This window comes from Mastomys coucha, unplaced genomic scaffold (assembly GCF_008632895.1).
Source record: "Mastomys coucha isolate ucsf_1 unplaced genomic scaffold, UCSF_Mcou_1 pScaffold18, whole genome shotgun sequence".
In the NCBI taxonomy this organism is placed as follows: domain Eukaryota; kingdom Metazoa; phylum Chordata; class Mammalia; order Rodentia; family Muridae; genus Mastomys; species Mastomys coucha.
Window position 1 is genome coordinate 98,651,218 of NW_022196900.1, and position 23,832 is coordinate 98,675,049.

At 50.4% G+C, this 23,832-nt stretch overlaps 1 protein-coding gene across 2 annotated transcripts in view; it reads right to left on the reverse strand.

Annotated features, from left to right (window-relative positions):
* Window positions 1-21,293, reverse strand: part of Tmem51 (transmembrane protein 51) — a 51,080-nt gene extending 29,787 nt beyond the window's left edge. Inside the window, exon 1 of one of the 2 annotated variants that reach the window (XM_031379364.1) lies at window positions 21,072-21,293. The gene's annotated coding sequence lies outside the window, so the exon portion shown is untranslated. Of the gene's footprint in view, window positions 1-20,648; window positions 20,887-21,071 lie in introns of those variants that run through there. The other variant, XM_031379363.1, reaches the window with a different exon arrangement.
* Window positions 21,294-23,832: the final 2,539 nt, after the last annotated feature.

Below are 23,832 nucleotides of genomic sequence, written 5' to 3' on the forward strand. Positions count from 1 at the left end.
CAACCAACCAAGCACAGAAAGCAATGCCTCTCCCACCCCAAACAGAGCCAAACGTTTACCAGAAACACAGATGAAAGCTAGAGAAGCCACTCCGTACCTATCCCCATGAGACACAGCTCAGGCTCCGCCCTCCCGTGAAGCAATCACTTTTGGCAAGCAGTGCTTCTCATTTGTGTGTGACAAAAGCTAGTGACCCTCCAATGTCCCCCCCACAGCCACCTCTACTCCCTGCCTGCCTCTCCTCTCCTCCAGACCATCCCCCTGTACGGCCGGACGCATCGTGGTCTGTTGACTTGCACGTCCATGCTGAGTGACTCTGGGCACCCTCTCGCCTCCTTGTTCCTCCCTCAATACATACGTTCACCCTTACCTCAGACTGGCAGCCCCAGGACGGCACGCCCCTCGCCAAAACTTTTTATTTGGCCTGGGAGGTGTTGCATGTTTATCTTATGTATTGTAGGATAGCTACACATGGGAACACAGTGATGTTGAATGGAAACATGACTGGTCCTACCTGCCTGGGGTGAGTCACAGTTCCGTTCCAGGAAGGGGTCTAGTCTCCACTTTGCCACAGTCACTGCCACTCCCTGTTGCCACACGTCTGAGCTGACTTCTTCATCTTCCTGGCAGGGTCTCTCTGGACATGTGAACTCATCACTCCTGCATCATTCCTGCCCTTTGCACACTTCGTTGTCTTCCAAACTCACTGTTTCTCCACAAAGCTCTTCTTTCCTGGGGCCCTCCTTGCCCCAACTGGGTCCTCACATCATCATAACCAGATTCACCCAGGCTTTGTCAGTACCAGGGCTGATCATGCCAACCCTCCAGCCCGTGCCATCAACACATCAGAGAGGCTCCTCACAGGCTCCACAGAGACTTCTCACTTTTGGAGAGTTTGAACCGTCCATATCATCTCAGCCCTACATCACCGCTCCTCAGATGCTCAGGACTTTGAACAGAGCATGGACCTGGCCCGAGCAGCACCAACGTGGGGTAGGCATGTGCTCCCTCCCAAGAAAATCAGTACAAGACTGTGGCACATCCAAGGTACAGAACAGCCCCACCTGTACACTCAGCCTTCCCCGCTCCCCCTGCTAACCATGAAGGCCTCCTAGCCTCCTTCTCTTTCTCTCTCTCCTAATACTTCAGGCCAGTAAGGCAGCTCATCATGGGAGGAGCACATGGCAGAGATAACAGGCAGCTTACTTCAGAAGACAGGAAGCAAAGCCAGGAGGAGGAGGAGGAGGAAGAGGAGGAGGAAGAAGAGGAGGAAGAAGAGGAGGAGGAGGAAGAGGAGAAGGCTAAAGCCCAATATCCCACCCAAGGGCATGTCACTAACGACTTAACTTCCTCCCATAAGACCTCAGGCTCTTAAAGGTTCCACCATCTCCCAACAATTGCTATAGGCCAGCGACTGAGCCTTCAATATAAAGACCTTGAAGATCTCTCTCTCTCTCTCTTTCTCTCTCTCTCTCTTTCTCTCTCTCTCTCTCTCTCTCTCTCTCTCTCTCTCTCTCTCTGTGTGTGTGTGTGTGTGTGTGTGTGTGTGTGTATGAGATCAGACTTGGGTTGATGTCCACCTTTTTTACTTTTTGAGACAGGGTCTCTCTCACTAGGATCTAGGACTCTCCAAGTAGACAATACTGGCTGGCCAAGGTCTGTCTGTCTCCGCCTCCCCAGCATGGGGATCGCAAGCTTAAGCCACCATATTTGCCCTTTACACTTGTGCTGGGGGTCACCCTCAGGTCCTTATGGTTGTTCGCTTGTGCTGTACCCACTGAGCCATCTTCCCAGCCTCCTCCTCGATCACTGACCACTGGGTTCCCCTTCCCTTCCCCACCTCCAAGCTGCTGAACTTCAGCCTCTCTCCTCACAGCTGCTATGTGCATCTTAGGGTTGGCGTCCTTGGTAGCCAAGGCAAACCGAGTCTCTCCCTATGCCCTCAGCTGGCCCAAGACACAGCTTTGATCTTACGGGACAACCAGTCTGAGGAGACCATCAGCTCCTTCGGCCAACACAGACGCACCAATGTTGAAAAGAATATCAGACAACAAGTGCAAAACAGTCAGAAATTGCCAGCGTGAGCTTAGATTCTCAGGGCTAGATCATCTGCATGGTGGGGTAAGGTCATCCTTGGCTACATAGTTCATGGCCAGCCTGGGCTACCTCATTCAAACAAACAATAACACAAACCCACTAAAAAACGAAAACAAACCGATTTCAAATACAGCGGGCTGAGTGTTGGGTCTTGACAGGAAGTATTTTTTTATGACAGAGTTTGTGAGGTTTGCCTAAAAGAAGAAACAAGCAAATGATATTTATATGAAACAATGCCTGGAATGTGAACTGGGGCAGGAAAAGCAAGTCTGGTTTTTATGATGTAAACACAGGGTCAAGGCCAAGTCTGACTCCCAGGAGGACAGCAAAAACTGGTCGGTCCGACATTAGCCCTGGACACTTCTAAGTCCAGGTGTCCACTGTTGACTACACAGTATTTCACACACCAGAAGTGTAACACACGTGGCAGCCTTGGTTGGCGCTGGTTCAGTGAGGCAGGCCGGCGCCACACCCATTTTATAGATAGGGAAGAAGCATCCCATCAGAAGTCGTGAGTCATTTCCCCAAGACCACAAAGCTAGCAAGTACCAAAATCAGAGCTGTAACTCATATCCTCTTGGCTCCACAACCCTCTGTTTTCCATGGGATCAGGATCCTCAAGCTCGGGGTAGGTGGGGCAGGGTAGAGCTCAGATGGTAGAGGCATGTCTAATGTGCATGAAGTCCTGGCTACAGTTCCCAGCACTGTGTAAACCTGGTACAGCAGTGCATGCCTGTAATTCCAGCACTCGACGATCACGCGCAGCTACACAATGGGTTTGGGGCCAGCTAGGCTACAGACGTTGTCAGAAAAGTGGGGGCATTGAGTTTAGAAGGGGAGTTAGCTAGAGGCTGATAATTCTGATGTTTTGGCTGTCTGCTGATATCTGACTGCAAAGACTGGGCCAAACCTGTTTCTACAAAGTTCCTTAAAGAATGCTGGTCCGGTCAAGGACCTGGGCAGAAAGTTACAGGGATGGATCACATCTAGACCAGACAAATAGCCTTGCTGTGAGATCTGGGACCCACAGCAGAGCCCTCCAAACTGTCCTTGGGCTCAGGTAGGTGGTTATGGGCTGGATCTCCAGCCCCCAGGATTCCCTTCCTGTCTGGTTCTCGTTGAGAGGTGGTGGGAGACGGACTGTGTGGCCACATGAGTAGGTTCTCCAGGGTGTCTGAGCCTAGTTACAGACAGATAGGCCATGGGTTCCGCCAGCCCCAAGCCCCCTACCGGGTACGTGTAGGGGGACAATGACTGGGCCAGGGGCTCTGCTAGACTCTCCAATGTCTGCAAGTAGATGCCCTGGCTTCTCCAACATGAGACTCCACCCTCAGCAGCCCTATCTTCTGCTTCCCAACCCTGGCCCCAGCCTCCCTGAACGGCCCTCAGTGACCTCATCTTCCTCTCTAGTCAGTCTGCTTCAGCCCCATGGGAATGGAACACGCACTGAAACCTAAGAGACACGCGTGCACATAGAAAAAGCCAGCGTGCGCCAATGCAAGGCTTAATGGAAAGAACAAGGCTTGTGATGCACATGAGCTAAAGTAAATACCCCGGCTGGTGAGATGGCTCACTGGGCTGTCAAGCCCCAGGGCCTGAATTCACCCCAGGAAGAGAGCTGACTCCTGCAAATCGGCCTCTAAACTCCAGGTAAGCAACAAACACAACACAAACAAATAAAAATGCAATAAAACTTTTTTAAAAAAGAAGCTGCCTGTACCAGGTCATAGGATAAGTGATTCCATTGAAATGAAATGTCCAGACAGACATTGGGTTAATGGCTACCAACAGCCCCCAACACTAATGGGGCTGGGTACTTTGAATACTTGCATAAGAGAGTTGGGGGTTTTCTTTTCAGTGGAGGGGAGACATGAACATGGGGTCTCACCTGCTAGGCAAGCACGCCACCCTGTAGTGTAGCTTTGACCTCTTCACATTTTGGTTTTGGTTTGAGACGGAATCTCACTCTATAGCCCTGGCTGGCTTAGAATCCCATACGTAGACCAGGCTGGCCTCAGACAAACAGAGGCCTGTCTTCCTCTGCCTTGGGAATGCTGGGGTTGAATGCGAGTGCCACCATACCTGGCCCTTTTCACTTTGAAATCTGGGATGGGTTCTCACTAAGCTGCGCAGGCTGCCCCTTAGACTTGAGATGCTCAGCCCAGCCTCCTGAACAGCAAGGGCCACAGGCCTTTGCTGCCCTGCCCAGCCCCGTCCAGCACTGGAAACGGGTTCACCAGAGGGGCTGGGGTGAAGAACAGACTCTGGGATGACAAAGAGGAGAATACACCGGTTTATGAATATACTAACTGGCTGAATCAGTTACTTTAAAGCAATTTTTGACATCACGTGAATTTCTGAGCTGTGGTATGTTGTCACCTGGGTTCGTACTGGCTGAGCTCATCCCTCCCGGAACACTGACTCCTCAGCCGCACCCTGGACAGGTGACAGTATCTTTCTCCCTGGGTAATAGATGAGGGCTCTGCTGTCTAACTCTACCGTTCTTATTTGTCACTATGTCAGAACACCAAACTGTTTCTTTGTGCAGGAGGCAGAAACCAGATGTCGGTTGGAGGAGCCTTTGGCGGCATTCGTGGCAAAGCAGGAGCCCAGCCTCTTTGTGCCACTGCGCCCAGATGCAGAACAGAGAGTGAACACCATAGGGTGGTTGGATGGCTCACGACACTGGTCCTTCTGAGATGAAACCCCATGGGCGGCCAGATGTGGCTGGTTTGGGTTAGGAGCAGGCTCATCCTAAGGGAAGGCTTTTCAAAAGCTTGTGGGGTCTGGAGACGTAGCTCGGCTGTGGAGGACGGCTTCCTCGGCTTACATGAGGCCCTGAGTTCAGTCCTCAGCACTGGGAGAACTGCACGTGACGGTGTACTTGTATCCTCTCAGTACTGAGGAGGGTGGCAAAAGAGGAGCGGACGGACATTCAAGGCTATCCTTGGCTACATAGTGGATTAGAGTCTAGCCTGGTCTGTTGTGAGATTGTATCTCTTAAAAATGCAACAGTAAAGCACTCAGTTCATTTAATCTTCACAAAATTCTCCCCACTCCACACCCTTGGTCGAGCCTGGCTTCAAATTCTCTATCCTCCTGCCTCAGTTTCTTGAGTGCTGGGATTACACACTTGCAGGCCATCATGCCCAGATCTCCCAAAAAAAAAAAAAAAAAAAATCCTAAAAGTATTCATTCTGTTGAGAGAGAGTGGCACTTTGGTCCAAGGTCACCATATCGTTAAGACAAAGGTTTGAATTTTAATGTTGCCGTAATCCAAGGTGATATATATTTCTTGGTAAGAAAAGTAGTACAACTGAGAACGGAGGGTATATAAACCTCACATAGCTTATTAGCAATTACTGTAGAACCGTATGGCCAATGGCTTACTCCTCCCCTTCCCCCCGCGCCCCCCCCCAGCCCCGACACACACAAGATGTCTCAGCAGGTACAAGAGCTTCCCTCACAAGCCTGGCAACCTGAGTTCCGTCCCCAGAAGAGAACTGACTTCACAGACTTGTCGTCTGATCTCCACATTTACGCTGTGTCATAGTTAAAGTTGTGTCATACTAAGCAGCGTCATGTGCATGGCCCCTACATGCTCATCACGCACAGAGTCAATGATATAAAAATAAAAAAAAAAAAGATTTATTATTTATGCCATTCTTGAAATGAAAAATAGCCAGGGCAGTTTTCTTACCCACCCTTTTACAGTTGGAGTCGTCTTTCTGTGTCTTCCTAGGTCTCCCCCAGAATGAGTGCACAACGTCCCCATGAGGGTGGACTGAAAATTGTGTCAGACACTTAATTCACACGAGAAAATCTTTCAGTTGTGGGGGGAAGGGTTTAACCGTATCTGTGGTGTCTAGGCAAGCCTTCTTTCCACAGACAGCAGCATGGCCTCTGAGAAGAGTCGAGCACCCAGGAGTCACAGCAACTTTGCATGTGCTTAACCCAAGCCTTCCCACCTACATACGAGACACACATTTCGAAGATTTTCACCTTTGGCTCGGTGGGAAGAAGGGCTTGCTACCTCGGCAAATGCACAAACGCATTAAAGCTGTCGGCTCAGTGGGTAAAGGCGCTTGCCTCCAAGCCTGACCTTGAGCTCCGTCCCTGGGACCCTCCTGGTGGCGAGAGATGGCAAATTCCTGCAAGGTGTCCTCTGACCGCCACACGTGGCCGGGGCACATGTACACACCCCTGCGCACACACATTCACACAAAGAAGGAAGGTAATAAAAACAAAAAAAATTAGCAACCAGACAAAGAGCACAGAGTCTGGAAGCTGGCTGACTGAGCTGAATCCCAGCGGTTCTTTTCTAGCTGGTGGCCCTGTTACCAAGAGTGGAGCAACACTCGGGTCACCTCCCTGGCCTGGCAGGCATTCAGTTGAATTTAAAAACAACTCGGTTTTGGAGGCTACAGGCTACTGAGCACTGCACTGTCTCTGGGCCCACTGGACTCCGATGCCACCTCTGGTGTGTGAGGAGTCCTGAGGACAATAGTTACCCAGGCTCTTTATATAGAAGCTTGCAGGTTGCTACTGTTGAAACCACTGGCCTGCACTGGTGTCCAGCATGTGACCTTTTTGTTTGGTTTTGGACACTGGGACAAGGGACTGAGGTGCACATTCTACATATCAAAGCAGACCTGGCCTCCTCAAAGCATCCCTCAGCCCTTATCTGCCATACCTGCTCTCAATACAACACTGAACTTTCCAGCCCAAGGGACTGGGCTGCCCTTCCCTAAGAGACTCTTCCCTATATAAGCCAGACATTTTGCACACTCTCTCTCTGTCTCTCTGTGTGTCTCTCTTTCTCCCTCTGTGTGTGTCTCTCTCTCCCTCTCACCCTCCATCTCCTCTCTCTTTTCTGTCTTCCAGCACTCTATCTCTCTTTCTCCCCCCAGCCCCCTGGGGACTCCCTTGGCCTCAATCCTTGGGGCCAGTGAACTTGATCAAGTGAAGCTTCCCAATAAACCTGCATTTAATATAATCTAATCTGGCTTGAATTGGCTCATTTCGGTGTCAGAGAAATTACCTATCAACTTTGAGGTCAGAAAGCAAAAACAACAACAACAACAACAGCACCCTTTGTTCAGCCTGACCTTGCCGTGAGAACACACAAGCACCCTGAGGAGGCTAGAAGCTTGGTACTGCATTTGCAGAACATTCCCTATGACTCTGGTCACCTCCCCCAAGCTATGAATCACCCCACTTCTTTACCCCAGACGTCTCCCCAAACTCCATACTCTGGTAGATGGTCTCTCTATGTAGCCCAGGATGGCCATACTTAGCCCTCTTGACAAACGACCCACCACACAGCAGGCAAATGGCCTGGATGGGAATATTATTAATCAATTCCTTAGAAATGAAAGTACTGAAGGGGAGGGAACAGGAATCCCTAAATGACCTTGTGGAGCCAAGACCCTCCTCTCCCTATTTAAATTATGACTATCTAAGTTGTGATCTAAAGAGCAGAAGCAGCCCTGGAGATGTGGGGTTGTTGTACAGAGGGCAGTGGCTCTCTGCCTCAGTTTTCCCACTAGTCATAAGACTGTTCCGAACATCCAATAGCTCCTCATCCACAAGGATGATTGGAAGGACATTCCTCCCTCTGCTCCAGATATCAGTCCTGCTAATTAGGGCAGTCCCCAAACATCTTAGGTTTTCATCCCCATACAGACATGGCTCTGTCCCACAGGAATTTCCCTAACTACTTCTTGAACAGCTTTCAGCCAGTTTACAGGAAACCTCTTTAAGTTCCGGGTAACCAGCTCATCCCGGGGGAGAGAGAGCACGTGCGCTCTTTCTTGTCAGGGCAAGAGGGGAGGATGGCTGGGGAAGCCTGGGAACTTTTTATCTCTAAGGTAGCAGCTGCAGTCTCTCTCACCTATGACAGAGCTATTGCATCAACGGCCTCTCTGCCCTGCAAGTAGAGAAATACAAACCACCTGTAAAAGTCCAGAGGTCACCCCAGCACAAAGGCCACTTACTTCCCAGAGTGCAAGCTTGCTCAGACCTCCCTGCCTGGTTCCGACCTTCCTTTTCTTTGGGTGCACAGACTTCTCAGAGTATCTGAGGAAAGCTACGACTAGTCTTTCTAAAATACAGACGTGGAGGTCGGTCTAGGAGTAAAACTCCCAGGTGGTTAACTCTGGGTTCTTAATGGCCCGGATATGAGTTAGCGCACCTTTAAAATGACTCAGTGGTTTTGAGGAGCTTTGACAACTGCAGTATCTCATTGCTCTGAGTACCAAGAGCTCAGGTACGACCAGGTAAGAGTCCGCAGTGTTTAAAAGTATCTCTAAGTGGAGAGATGATTTCAGCAAGAGCTTGTGAGGGGTCAGGAACTTTGAGTCCTCTGGCTGATGCCCCGAAATTAAAAGGGATTTCAGTATTAGTGTTACATAGTCATCAACACAGTTTGTCTCCTGTGTACGCACAACTTTTATAATGAAACAGAGTTAATAAAACATTGTTTAGGAACTATACACAAGCCATTGTTACTTCCAGGCCTGTGATGGGAAGGGAGGGGTTAGCCACGAGGAGGAGGCCAGATTCCTGCCCATCAGGGAGCTGGGCAACCGCAACTTCTGGTTGGGGGCCAGGTAGGCAAAGACTTAAGACCAGGAATGACCCAGATGGTCGCTTCTGGGTCTTTTCTGTGAGCCCTTAAATTTCCATGTAGGACAGGAACGAGCTGGCTGTATTTCATTAGCAGTATTACTAGCTGGAAGCATTGGCCCAACCCGTGCAGGTTTGTTCATTTTATCTAAAGACCAACACACAGTCACCTGCAGAGGCAGGGGATTTTAGGAGAGCATTTGTTCACCACCCTGGCTTTCTAAGCTTCTGAAAGGGGACTGAAGTCTGAATCCTAAAGAAGCCACCGGGAACATTCAGCAAGCCCTCCCTGTACACAAGCCACCCTTCCTAGTAGCACAACGAAACACAGAGACTTTTTTTTTTAAAGAAGAAAACAGTTTCTCTAACCACAAAATGACACTTGCTTATTAAATACCAGCTTGTAAATCTAGCAGAAAGAAAATGAAAACTAATTACACCGCAGTCCTTAACTGTTGATTAGATCTGTGAGGGCTCCCTGACTTTCTTGTATACAGTGAAAACATGTGCTCTCTTTTGTTTTCCCCCATAATACAATCTTATTAAAACATGGTTTGAGACCTAATATTTATATTGGGATATTTTTAGTCCTTGGGGGTGGGGGTGGGTGGGGCTTTTTATATACTCGCAGACCTTCTACCACTGAGCCACAACCCAGTGCTTGGGGTTCTAATCTTTCAGCCTTTGATACCTAACGATTTACATTCCCACCTTGAGCACATGAAAGTGCCACCTTCTCTTTTTTCCTTCCTTCCTGAATTTGAGTCACGGTCTTATGTAGCCCAGGCTGGCCTCAAACTCACTATGTATCTGAGGATGACCTTGAACTTCTGATCCTTAGCACTGGGATAACCTGCACACTTCTGCCACACTTGGTTTGTGAAGCACAGGCTATGGAATCCAGGGCTTAGGACACACTAGAGGAAGGCTCTATCAGTGGAGCCCCACTCCAAGAGCCCACATGATTTTTAAGTTAAGGTTTTTATTACACTTATTTATTTACTGTGTGTGTGTGTATACTCATGCATGTGTGTATGTGGGTGTGTAAATGTCATAATGCATGTGGGGGTCAGAGAAACAACTTGCAGAGTTGGTTTTTCTCTCTCAACCTTGTGAGTCTCTGGGATTAAACTGGAGTCATCAGGCTTGGAGGCAAATGCCTTTACCCACTGAGCCATGTTACCGGCCCATTGATTTAAAGTTTTACAACCCTTTCTGTTCTTATGTGATGATAGCACGGTCTGAATTGGCAAGACGTTGAATACGATCAGGTGGAATGCTGTTCCATATCTCCCCTTGCTCCCCCTGCAATAACATCATCTTTACCCCATGCCTGGCCAGGAGCATTCAGCCAACACAGAGAGCTCCTGTGAGGGTTAGAGAACAAATCCTTCCAGGCGTGTGCTGAGAACACTGCCACAGTTTACCGACTGGTTTGTCAAATGCTTTAATTTTAGAACCCAGTCTGAGGGACAGCTGCATGAAGTTTCAGGTGCGACTTAGGAGCTGTAACAAATGCATTGTACTGTTTCAGGTTGTCAGAGCCGAAAGATGGCACTGGGGAAGGCCCGAGCCATCCAAATAAATCTCGTAGCTTCAGTGGTAATAATGTCTATGACTTATATCTGGTCAGAGCAGATGCCCTCTGTATCCATGGGAACCGCATCCTAGGAATCAGCTACATAGACCTGGGGCTATACTGAACATGTAAATGATTTTTTCCTTCTCCTCATTATTCCCTAAACCATTCCATTTAACAATTCCACAGTGTTTACATTGTGGTTGGTAGAAATAAGGTTGAGAGTCAGCCAGCAGGGCACAACCCTCAAATCCCAACTTTCAGGAGGTAGAAACAGGAGGATCACAAGTTCCAGACCAGCCTGGGCTGGCATGAGAAGACCCTGTTTCTTTTCCACTTGCTGTGATGGAGTATGCTAACTAAGGCAAAAGAAAGAAGAAAGGTTGAGTCCAACCACCAGTGCCAGGATGCAATCCATCGTGGCCGGGAGGTCACGACAGACCATGAAGTGGCTGATGGCTTCCCATCAGAAAGTCTGAAGGTAGTGTGCATGCCTTTGCTTACCCCTGTAACCATGGAGAGAGAGGGGGACAGAAAGACACGGAGGGAGGGGGAGGGGAAGTTTGGACAATCTGGGCAGAAAAGCAGAGAAAATAGGAAGTGAAAACTCATCAGACTTCTCTGACCAGGGTGAGCAGGAAGAAGGAAGTAGAAAGCGGTTTCTGGGACAGAGTCCAGGGTTGAGCAGTGGTTATTAGTGAGGAGGATGGAGGGCGGAGGGTCTCTGAAGAGACCAGTTCTGAGAACCAGGACAGCTGCCTGGGCCTGTTTGCAGGTGGCAAGGAAGCCAAGCAGATGTTAGCCCAGCTCTGTCTGTGGGACTTGCTTACTAATTTCAGCTGTTTGCTCCCTAGTCCACCGACTCCTCCCTACTCCCCAGTAAGGCATAAGCTCCGTGAAGGCCGGAACTGCCTCTCCTGCGTGCCCTGTGCCCCAAAACCAAGAACCACGCCTGATCTGTCTCAAAACTCAAGGAGCACAGAGCCGTGTTTCCAAAATGATTCTGCCCCTCAATTTTTTATTGTGATAAAATTCTACTGGGCAAATTTGTTCTTTATGATATAAACTCTATTATCCTACCAAGTTTTAAGAAATACTATTGAGGGGCTGGCGAGATGGCTCAGCGGGTAAGAGCACTGACTGCTTTACCAAAGGTCCTGAGTTCAAATCCCAGCAACCACATGGTGGCTCACAACCACCCATAATGAGATCTGACGCCCTCTTCTGGTGTGTCTGAAGACAGCTACAGTGTACCTGTGTATAACAATAAATAAATAAATCTAAAAAAAAAAGAAATGCTATTGACCTGTGGGGGTCAGGCAATACCAGTGTGGTTCCCACCTTTTCATGGGTTCTGGGGATAGAATTCGGGGGAGGGGATCAGGACTACCAGGTAAGCTCATTACCCGCTAAGCCATCTCAGCACTCTCATTACCAAGTTTTAAGCATGCAGCTTGCTGGCATTAAGGACACTCACATCATAGGCTAACCATCACAGGCAGACAGCACACTGATCCATTCAGCTCTTCACACTGTAAAAACCGAACACCTCCCCAGCACAGGGTAGCTCACTGTCCCCCTCCCTTTGTTCCTGGAAACCAGCAATCCACTCCTCTTCTGCCTTGAGGATCTCAATTTAGGTCCTCCAGTTTGCATGGCAAGCTCTACCCACTAAGAACCAACCCCCTCCCCATTTGTCTTTTCACAGGCTTTTGTCTCTTAGCATAATCCCTAGGTAGCGTGTGCCAGAGGTCCTTCCACTCAAGGCTGAAAAATGATTTGTGTGGGCCACAGTCTGTCTGTTTAGCCATCTGACAGTGAATCTTCCATATTTAGGTCTCACAGACAACTATGAGCACAACACACGTTTCTCTTCTGAGACATATTCTTTTGGGGATATACCCCAAAGTGGAGCTGCTGGATTGCATCTCAGCTTTATTTTAATTTTTGGGGGAAACCGCCACCACTAAAATAACTTGTAGAAGGAAATTCGGTAGGTTTTTTTCCACCCAGCCCTCAAAGCTCTATGGGCCCTTGTGAACTTAACTCTACTACTTCTGGAACTTCGCATGGGTTGCTACATCCTCCAGTTTGCTGGCCGGCACCTGAACTTCGTTCCCCTTCCCAGTTCAGCTCAGTCTCCACTTCTTTAGGAGTTCTTTCCTCGGACTGGGGAATCTAGCACGGTAGGTGTCACGCTCGCCTGCTGCTTGTGAGGGCCTGGGATTCAGTTCCCAGCATTGCATCAAGCAGGTGTGCAGTGGGAGATCTCAGCACGCGGCAGGTGGATGCGGAGTTCAAGGTCATCATCAGCTTTATGGTTCTAGGCTAGCCTGTGCCGCGTGAGATGCTGTCTCTAAAATAAAATAAAGCTCTTTCCTGCACTCTGAGTTTGAGTCCGGGTTTGCCTAATCAGATTCCAATTGCAGGGTACTTTCCCCACTGGGCCGTGGGCTGCATACCTGGGGGCAGGGCCTGCCTCTCAGCTGATAGTACACTCAGTCACTAAGGACTGTAACCTTGCCTTTGTTTGTCGATTTGTTTATGCAAATATTCTTACTTAGGCATGGGACCCAGACCCATCTGCACTGCAGTTCATTTGAAAATAAGAGTTGCCCAGAGGCAGTTCCAACTCAGAACTTCCGACCGCAAACTGCAGTTCGTGGTACTACTGACCCAAGACTCTCCAGACTGCTTTTCTAGGGAGAGGTTGAGAGCTTTTTAAAAAATAATGTTCCCAGGGCTACCCAGAGAAATCCTGTCTCAAATCAAACCAAACCAAGCAAACAAACAAATCATGTTCCTTCTTCCAATATCAACAGTCCAGGCTCACACCCTACTCAAGCCAGACAGTGCAGGCAGGGGAAACACATGGGAAGAGGGTAAGTCGGTTCTCAGCCCCTCTCCAGACCTAGCGTAAAGTGGGAGCTGGCCAACGTGTGAGATTCCACTGAGTACCTAGACCTGCAGTTTAGGGGCTTACCGTATGCAAGGCCCAGGGTTGAGTCGCAGCAGCCACCCCAAGTCTCCTGCAGAGAACACACCAGAACCTTCTGGAGACTTTCAGAACTGCATATTACATGCGACCACGATCTCAAAGGCACTGGCCCACCCTGGGAAGTTTGGGTTCTGCTTCCACCAACATATGCTGGGTGAACTTAAGCTGCTCTTGCTCCTCCTAAGCCAGGAAGAAGTCTTGGGTAGTTGTATGTCATCTATAAAGTTCTAGATAGGTACACATACTACATGCACACACACACACACACACACACACACGAGAGAGAGAGAGAGAGAGAGAGAGAGAGAGAGAGAGAGAGAGAGAGAGGCAGGCAGGTAGGCAGACAGACAGACAGGCAGACAGACAGACAGACAGAGAAGGACTGGGATATAGTTCACTGGAGGAGAGCTTACCCAGCATGCACAAAGCTCTGTGTTCCATCCCTAGCACCACTTAAACTGGGTGTGGAGGGAATGCTGGTAATTCCAGCACAGCAGGTGGCTCAGGAGTTTAAGGTCATGCTGGGCAACTTGGCGAGTTTGAGGCCAGCCTGGGATGTGTGAAACCTTGGGGGAGGGGAGAGAGAGAGAGAGAGAGAGAGAGAGAATATTAAAAAGAAGGAGGAAAAAAGGGAGGAGGAGGAAGAAGAGGAGGAGGAAGAAGAGGGGGAGGAGGAAGAGGGGGAGGAGGAGGAAGAGGGGGAAGAGGAGGAGGAGGAAGAAGAGGAGGAGGAAGAAGTAGAGATGAATCAGGAAGCAGGGTTACTCTGCCTGGGTGCTGGATAAGTACTACCATTGAGCCAAGCCATCTGCTTTTAGAAACAGATTTATTTTTAATTGACTTGTATGTGAGTGCTTGCATGTATGTGTGTGCCATGTGTGTGCAGGTACCCAAGGATGCCAGAAGAGGACATCGGATCCTCTGGAAGTGGAGTTATAGGCTGTTATGAGCTGCCATGTGGGTTCTGGGGACCAAACCAAACCCAGGTCCTTTGCAAGAGCAGCCAGTGCCCTTAATACTAAACCATCTCTCCAGCCCTGACAAAGGGATGCTTTCTTTCAGCATTATAAGCAGGGCTGCTGCCAGAGAGCCGTGGGTTTTCCTAAAGAGTGTTCCTAGTGTGCACACAGTGTGGCCTTCAGCCAGTACAGTCTGTGCCGCAGGTGTGGGTTCCAGGCCAGCTCCATACCTCATACTGACTGCCTAGCCCCCTTCGGAACACCATCACCGCCTCCACTTGGAAACCTCCATCAGAGTGAGGCCTGGCACCTACCCACTCCTGCCCCTGTTTCTTCTAAGAAGAAATGAGGAGGCTGCGTAAAGAGTGCCTTTACACTTTGTAATACATTTTACTTTGAAGGTCTCTGAATTCTTTAAAAAGGGGCCTTCTGCAGCAGAGTGTATCTGGACCTCTTACAAGCAGTTCCTCCTTCCTGTTGGCCCCGCCTCCCACCCCTGAGCTCTGTCCTTGCAAAGCCTGAGCTGCTTTCTGGGAACTGTCCAAGGAATCCGGAGTTCCCAGGATCACAGCATAAAAACCCAGCAGCCCGGAGCAGGTCCGCCCAAAGCTCTCACTGCAGAGGCCAACGTGTGCTGCTTGGCTCAGACCACACTCACATACAGACTTCCCCTGGGCCCGAGAGACGGCTCAGCAGGCAGAGGTAGGTGCAGTGAAACCAAACCACACGATGTACCATTTGGTGACACATTTTACTTTGAAGGTCTCTGAATTCTTTAAAAGGGGACTTCCGAACCCAAGGTGAACACACTGTGAAGGCAAATTTTCATTTCATAAGACCCACATGGCAAGAGAGAACCGCCTCCTGCCAAGGTGTCCTCTGATTTCAGCAGCCATCCCTCGCCCCTCACACACAGTAATAATAATAATAATAATAATAATAATAATAATAATAATAATAATGTGACTTTAAAAATTGATTAAAATATTCTGGGAGTGGTAGCACATGCCTTTAATCCTAGGACTAGGGAGGTAGGAGGATCTCTGCGAGTCTGAGGCCAGCCTGGTCTACATAGAGTTCCAGGTAAGCCAGGGTTACATAGTTAATACTACTGCTACTGCTACTGCTACTAATATAATTTAATTTAATAAAAGGTACTTTCCATGGGCCAGTGAACTGACTCAGAAGGTAAAGGCTCTTGCCACCAAACCCTCACTCAGTGACCTGAGTTTGATCCTTGGGGCGCACATGATGGAAGGGGAGAGCCAACTCTTATACGTTATCCCTTGACCTCCATAAACTAGACATGGCAGCTGCACACCCTCCCCGCAGCTCCTCGAAGACAGACACAAAACAAATAAAACGTTTTTAAAAATTGTGTATATAGATTCCTAGTCTTTCCTCTCTTTTACTTTTTAAAAAGATAGGGCAAGAACACTTAACTGACTGTCAAGCTGGTGGCACATGCATGCCATTCCAGAGCTGGAGAGGTAGGGACAGGAGGATCAGGAGTTTAAGGTCATCTTTGTCTATATAGCTAATGAAAGCCAGCCTGGGATATGAGACCCCCAGCCTCAAAAAATAAAATAAACCCAAACAAATAAAAGATGTGGCCCACAGTGTGCAAGCCTGGAAGACGCCCATTGTCCGTTCTGGGCTTCCAATGTACTAACAATGTGCCTAACAGAAGTCCGTCCCCAGTGGAGGATCTCCCTGTATCACTTGCCTGGGAAGCAAATTCTTGCACATTTTATTTTGCCTTGATTCTTTAAATTTTTTTTTTTTTAATCTTTAAAGTGTGTGCTTCCATGTAAGTGTTATGTGCCCATCAGTGTGTGTGTGTGTGTGTGTGTGTGTGTACCAGCGCACGTGTGCAGAGGCCAGAAGAGGGTTCCATGTGTCATCCTTTAGCACTTTCTACCTTATTCTTTTAGGCAAGGTCTGTCTCCGAACCTTGAGTTCATTTTCTTCTCAGCTAGACTAGAAGCCAGTAAACCCCAGGGATTGTCCAGTCTCAGTTCCCCCACGGATCTGGGTTACCAGCAATGGAGAGATGCCTAGCCCGTTACATGAAAGTAGGGATATGATGGCATGATTGTACTGCAGGTGCTTTTAGCTTCTGAGGCATCTCTTCAGCTTCCACTTTTGCCACCTGCTCCCAAGAAGAAGGGCTGAAATGAACAAGCTCAAATCAGACACCCCAGGGATGCCTAGTCTGGGGAAGCCATTGGACCAGGGGTGGTACCACTGGTTGGCTTAAAACGGACACAGCTAAAATTAGACTCTTCCTCTGTGCGACTTTGGGCTCCCACCAGCCCCACCCAGTTGCCAGCTTCCTCTTTCTAAAAGCCTCGTGAGGATCAGACGTTTCCTTAACACTCAGAAATGTGGACCCCGAAGCCCTGTGCACCTTGAATTGTCTTAGAAGTGTCCTGGCTGAACTGACCCTAAAAGCCAGACTCCTGAATTGCTGATGGTCACCACGTAGAAGGACTTGAGTCTAGCATGTCAGAACGCGTAGGGGAAAAGGTGTCCCTTCAGAGTGTAATATTTCAGAATGTAAAACCAGATGTAACACTGCGGAGTAAGGTCATCAGCTTTCCAGGCAGCGTCGTGTTGCTGGGTCTATGACGCTGTCTCTTCCTATCCCTGCAAGGCACATATGTGCTTGCTATCTGGAGAAGCAGCAGTTTCCTTAGTCTGCAGGTGCAGAGACACCTGTATGGCTCAGTGGACGAGGGAGTGTCAGACGAGTCACCAACAGCTCCCTCCCAGAGGACAATGAGCAGACAGAATCTGAACATGGTAAACCAGAGAGCCCCGGCTCCAGCCCCACATAAGCTGGGTGTGGTGTTGGTTTTCTATAGTCCTTGTACTCAGTCCTTGTACTCAGGCAATAGGACCAGAGGCCACCCTCAGCAACATACAGAGTTCAAAGCCAGCTTGGGCTCACGAGATTGTCACACAACAGACAAAGAAACAGAAGGACCCTAGAAACATCCAAGACAGCTTGGTGAGATGGCTCAGCAGGTGAAGGTGCTTGCGGCCAAGTCTGACTCGAGTTCCCATCCCCCAGAAACCAAGGAAGAAGAGACAACTGACTCCCAAAGATTTTCCTCTGGCCTCTATACACATGCTTCAGCGTGCACACACCTACACACTCACACTAATAGTAAATAAAATATAACAATAAATCATCCAAGACAGAACTGGGGAAACCAAGGCCTGGTCCTGGCTTTAATCTCAGGCATGCCCTTCCCTTCCCTCGGGCCTCAGTTTCCTCACTTGTAAGATTAGGAGATTGGACTTTTGAAGCTAAGGCCCCCTGCTGGTTCCAACATCCTGGGTCCTAAAGTGACCGGCATGCAAATGGGAGGGCGGCTGAGCCTGTAAATCTAGGCCAGGGGAGGCAGGAGCCAGAGTGAACAGCTGAACAGTGGCAGGCAGTGTGCCGGGGGCCAAGCCGGCATTCTGAGATGGGGCTGGGGCTTGAGAGAGGGGATTTAGGAATCAACCCCAGGTGTGGTGACCGGAACAGCTCAGCACAGACCCACCTGTTAGATTTCTGGCCCCTGTCTTGGACCATCTGGAAGTGGTCAAGGCAGCCTGGCCTGTGGCAAGGAACGAAAACCAAACAAGAGCTCCCAGGAGAGGAGGCCTGGCGCCAAGGGCTGTGGGGGAGGCCAGGCGAGGCTGCGCCACCTGTCCAGGCTGGAGAGAAGCAGGGCTAGGTGGAATGTCCAGAAAGACCCAGACACTATGAAATCATCCCACTTGTCTCCATGTGGCCCCTCAGGATCACATGAAGGACCCCAGGAGGGAGGCCGGGCTTCAGTGGGCATCCACCTGCTGTGCAGGTCTCTGGTCCTTCTGAGTTACACGGGTCCCATGGATGTGGTGTGTGGACAGTTCAAGGTTCCTCTCCACCTGCTACACTACAGGATCCTTCTGCTGCCTCCAGGTAAGGAGAGACTTCACACACACACACACACACACACACACACACACACACACACACGCACACGGAGGGTGTGCCTGAGGCTGCTAAGTGCAGGATGTATCCCTGAGTGCCAGGGCACTGACCATAAAAGTGAAAGGAAACAGCAGGCCAGATACAGATTCCTCACACCCTGTGGGGGGAACCATCTGGAACTTTCCCAGCGCCTCCGACTCCCTAGAATCCCGCCCTGGGAGCTCTTTTTGATCTGCAACTGCAACAAGAGACGGGAGAGGCTCCCTGCCAGCCTCAGAACAGGGAAGGGCAAAAATGCAGAAATATGCTGGTGTACATCTGGAGCCCAACCCCCTAAAAACCCGAAAGGCCAAGCTGCTCCTGGAGGACATCAGCGGGAGCCACCTCTTCGGTTCCCACTGTGGCCAGAGAAGGCCGTAAACCTGTGACGTCAGGACCCCAAGCCCCAGTTGGAGGGTCGGGGCCCTGCCAATATCCTGGGAGCTCGTGGACTCTGGTAGGAAAGAGAGCAGCCATTTGGGCCTCCCACAGAGTCCAGGGATCTTGCCCTCGATCATCAGTCACATGCGAAGGTCACAATTTAATCCTTGTCTCTTGTATGGTCTCCTCCTATCCAGTGCCCCTCAGCGTCTATGCTGTCCAGAGCCAGGTTTCCTCCTCCTGGCTGTCTTTTTGAATTAAAATGAAGGATGTCTAGTTGCTTCGACTTGTTCAGTGCCAGGGATGGAACCCAGGGCCTCACATGACAAGCAAGTACTCTACCATGAGACCCCCCACCCCCCATCCTTACGCCAGAATTATCTGGAGCCTTAGGATCAGAAGTCTCCCCTGCCTTAAGACCCAGAATAGAATATGTGTCCACACTGTCGACTGCCGACAGCTCCTGACTTACACAAAATGCTTGGTCTACTTCTGCCCACCTCTGGGATGCTCCCACCCCACTCCCCCACCTGTCCAGTCTATCTCATCGTAAACCCGTAGACCTTTCACTCTCCCCTCAAGTCGCTCATAAACCCACGCACACTACCTGAATGGTACTCCACCCAGCACATCCGCACACCTATAGACCTCCATATTATTGTTTCTGTCATCTCATCTGCTCTGACATCTTCCTCTCCTGTCCTCCAGGGACGCCAACGTCCTGATGACTATACCAGTACTCACTCTCCTCTCTCTCTAAGCCTCCTAATATATTAACTACCAAGTATGTGCCACCAAATCCTTCTGGCAGTCCAGGAGGTCGGCGCCCCTGTCTTGGAGGAGGAGACAGGCTCCGAGCGTGTGTTCACAGTCCCTCACACAGCCCTTGTCATATCTACCACTGACTTCCTTAATTTCCTGGTTGGGCAGGCCTGGCCTTGGGTGATGCCCAATGACCAACAGAATTGCCACCAGTCACCCCTTCCTTTCCGTCTGGGTTGGGGGAACCTTTGATCTGGTTCTGAGGCAGATATTTGGAAATGAGTAATTCCCCGGAAGGACCCTGGAGTGACAGGTCTCAGAGGGGAAGCTGCTTGACCCTTCTCTTCAGAGGCCAGCCTTCAAGTTTGCCTTCAAAACAAAAGCCAGAGGAGGCCCTGAAGGGGATAGGTGGGGATCCCTGCCCCTGCAAGCCTGCTTAGCTTACCTAGGTCCTGCCCCTCCACTGCGCTCCCGACTTCCGTCTCTAAGTTCCCATATTGACCAAGGACCTGGCTCAAGGCCACATGAATCATCAGAGGAGCAACCCACCACCTTGCAGGGTCCCCCATCGCAGCTTCCAGGACAGGTCTCCTGCTCTTACCCTGTGGTTGAGCAAAAAATTCTCTTTTAAAGTGGCCAATGTGATCATCAGATTTGGTGTTCCCTCCTCAAGTGCACTCCCAACACTCACACCAATTACGAGCAAACTTACTATGTCGTAGGTGTTTTGTTTTCTCTTGCACCCTGTAACTAACTTACAGTAATTGGTCTGCGAATGCTTAGCTTCAGCCTAGGGCTCCTATTCCTATTTTACAGGCGAAAAAACCAAGGATCCTGGAGGACCCCTGGTTCTCCATCCCTCGACGTCTTTTTAACCCGGTAACAGTCAGAAGAAAGTAAGAATACGTAGTGTCCACCCCACACATTACAAAGACAGGGGCTCATGGGACCGGCTCAGTGCCCTATCCCAAGTTCTTTCCTCTCAAAAAGTGTCCAGGTGCCTCTGTACCGGCACAAGCTAATGGCACCTGTCCCCGCCAACAGGGGGCCCCCGAGGCCGAAGTCAGAGCGACGCGGGGAGGCGGGAGTACCCCCACATCGGCCGGGTGCGGCTGCGGAGGGTGCGGGGCCCCAGAGTCCCCTGGGGAACATGTCCGACATGATGCTCCGGGACGCACGGATACACAACCCGGGCCCTACCGTGCACTTTTCGGCGCGAGGACGCAGACTCACCCCGAAGGCAGAGGGCCACGCTGGGTCTCTGTCCGGAGGCCCGGGGCTGGGGGTTCCGCGACACCCCCACCCCAGGCAATCGCGGGCCGCGGAGTCAGAGCCGGGGAGCAAGGCGTGGAGAGGGCGCGCAGCCTGGGGACCTCTGTGGTGATCAGCCAGCACGGCCCAAGGCTCCGAGAACTAGAGGGAGGGATCGAGGGCGCCCGCAGGAGGCGCCGCCCACCTGCCCACCCTGCGCCCTACGCCACCAGGCGGGGACCGGGACCCTGGGGCGGAGCAGGCTGGAGGGCCTGGCCCTACAACGCAGTGCAGGGTCCCGGACCTCTCACTCTGCGGCTGGGGGATGGCTGTCTAGGGGGCCACTTGCGGGATTATGGGAGCTGGGAGTCCCTGTCGGGCGACTTTACCTGGCTGTAAACTCACCTTCCTGTGCGCGCAGGCCGCCGCTCCTGCAACTCCCGGGCGCCCAGCCCAGTGATGGGCGGAGGAGGGAAGGAGGAAGGAAGTTTTCCCAGCCTCTCGGCTCAAGCTTTCGATCAGCTCCCCAATCTCTGTTGTGCCGGACGCCCTCCGGATCGCCACTTCGAGCCCTAGCCTAGCTCGGGAGTGTCCCCGTAAGGGGCGCGTTCCCAGCTTGGCAGAAAACTTTCCAGCGAATCACAGACTGGCTTCTCTCTCCGCCTGGAGCCGGGGAGGGTGATCTGACCTGAGCGGTGCCTCACCTGCCTGGAAGTTTGCCTGGGAACCCCACGACTCCAGGCACGGATCTGTGTGCCCTGCCAGCTCTGAATTCCGACCTGGGTGGCTTCGTGGGTGCGCACCCAGCTCTTTGAAGTTCAAGGCCTGAGAAATCCCTGGGCAGCCCGGTGTCAGAGAATTCCGCTGGGGTTAAAAGGCGCCTCCTACTGGGGGATGACTGCTTTCTGGATAAGCCACACAGCTTGGCTGAAGCCAAGTTCACTTGGAATTCCTGGGTACTCCTGATAGGTATATTTACCGACCTGTATGCTTCCGGAGTCCAATCACACTCTATACGTTGCTACTTCTCATTTGCACTAATAGGTAGCAAGGGTTTAATTGGGGAACGGCTTGTGATTTGGGAGGTGCAAAGGGCATTTTTGGAAACAGGCTCGGAGCGCAAGAGTAACAGCTAACATCTCACGTCCTCACTCTGAACCGGACCTGGGTGCTCCCCTCCCAGCCTCCGCGCCCTGAACATTCTCCCTCAACCCCTCTCGACCCTGCACGGCCCAGGCCTACCTATAGTTTGCATTTCACCCTGACAGACTCGAGGCAGGTCATGCAGAGAGTCCCAGAGGTGGAAGCAAGGAATACTGGTACTTTTCCATACCAGGATCCAGTCCCAGACCCGCCCCTACTCCGCATCTAATCTAGCTGGGCAGGTCGGTCTCTTCCAAGTGGGGAGAGACCAAGGACTTAACAGCCAAAGCTAAACTAGGGGAAAAACCAAGAGAGCCGCAAAGGAGGTGTGCTCTGTGTACCGTGTCCAACCTTCTGCCTTAATGTGCTCCTTTTTGCTTGCCCCTTCCCACACAGGAGCTGCCTGCCTCCTTATCCCACCACACTGCTAACTCACCAGGGCCGGGGGCATGTGTCCTTAGGGGAAATGATCAATCTCAGTGACTTCTATTACCTGTTGTGCTGACACACGGGTGAGCTGACACGAGCTATAGTCATGTTTGTCAAGGGAACCTCAACTGAGTAAAATGCCCCCATTAAGATCAGACTGTGGACAAGTCTGTAGGGCATTTTCTTCATTAGTGATCAATAGGGGAGCATGCAGCCTGTTGTGGGGACCTCTGGGCTGGTGGTCCTGAGTGCTGCAGAAAACAGTCAGAAGTACCATGGGGAACGAGCCAGTCAGCAGCACCCCTCCATGGCCTCTGTGCCAGCTCCTGTCTCCAGATTCCTGCTCTGTTTGAGTTCCTGCCTGATTTCCTTCAATGATGAACAGGGATGTAGAAGCATATGCCAAATACACACACACACACACACACACACACACACACACACACACACACACAGTCATGGTGTTTCATCGCAGCAATAGTAACTCTAATAAGAGCATCAGTTATCATAGGACATCGAGGTTGGGGTTGGCTAATGGTCGCTATCTACTGAACCTGGTGCTGCAAACATCCAACCTTCGCAGAGCACTAAGAGGAAGATCTTTCTGACCTCTCAGGGAGAGACCTTAAAAAAATGAGGAGAGTTATATTCTTGGATCTGCCAGCACTGAGGGAGTTGGGAATCTAAGCTGAGGGTCTCTGCTGGACCCTGGCTTTGAATACCCATGCCAGGAATTTCCAAGAGCTGGCAGAATAATGGGCACCCAAAGCTGTTCACAGCTCAGTCTCCAGAACCCAGGACCTTAGATGGTAGACTACAGGTATGATCAAACTGTGAACCTGGAGACTAGGGTCATCCAAAAAGGTCACAAGGGCTTTGATCAGCAGAAGATAGGAAGGTCAGTCATATCTGAGATGTTACAGTGGAAGAAGGAATTAGATAAAACTTCTGTAAAGGGTCCTGTGACAGCCAAGAAGAGCTGGAAATGGTATTATATGGTAGAAAGCCCAGAAGGGTCTTCACACTTGTTCCTGATTTTAGCCTGGGAGAAGCTGGTACCAGACCTCCAGAACTGTAACCTTGATGCTGTAAGCCCTGAAGCAGTTCCTGGCAATTTGTTACAGTAGCCACGGGGAATGGATCTAGCACTCTCAGCTGTATAAGCCAATGCTGATTTCACCAGCCCTTCTGCTGACTGTCCACTGGAAAGATCTTCTCTCAAGAGACACCAGGAGATAGCCTGATTCACGGATTTAGAAAGAGGGTAAGATTTCATCAGATCTGTCTTTATTTATTTATTTATTTATTTTGGCTTCTCTGACATTTTGAGCTATGTGACCTTGGAAAAATATCTTGTTCTTTCTGGGCCTCAGTTTCTTTCTTTAAATGTAAAAGCAGTGATACTAGCTGGGTATAGAGGGGGCACATGCCTATGGCCCCAGATACTCCAGATGCTGAGGCAGGAGGATTGCACATTTGAGGTCACACTTTGAGCAATCTTCTTTTGTTATCAGTGAGGGTAGGAGCTTGGGTTTCATGTATGGGAACTGAGTACTTTTCCATTACACTACATCTCCAGACCTAGCTTGAGTAA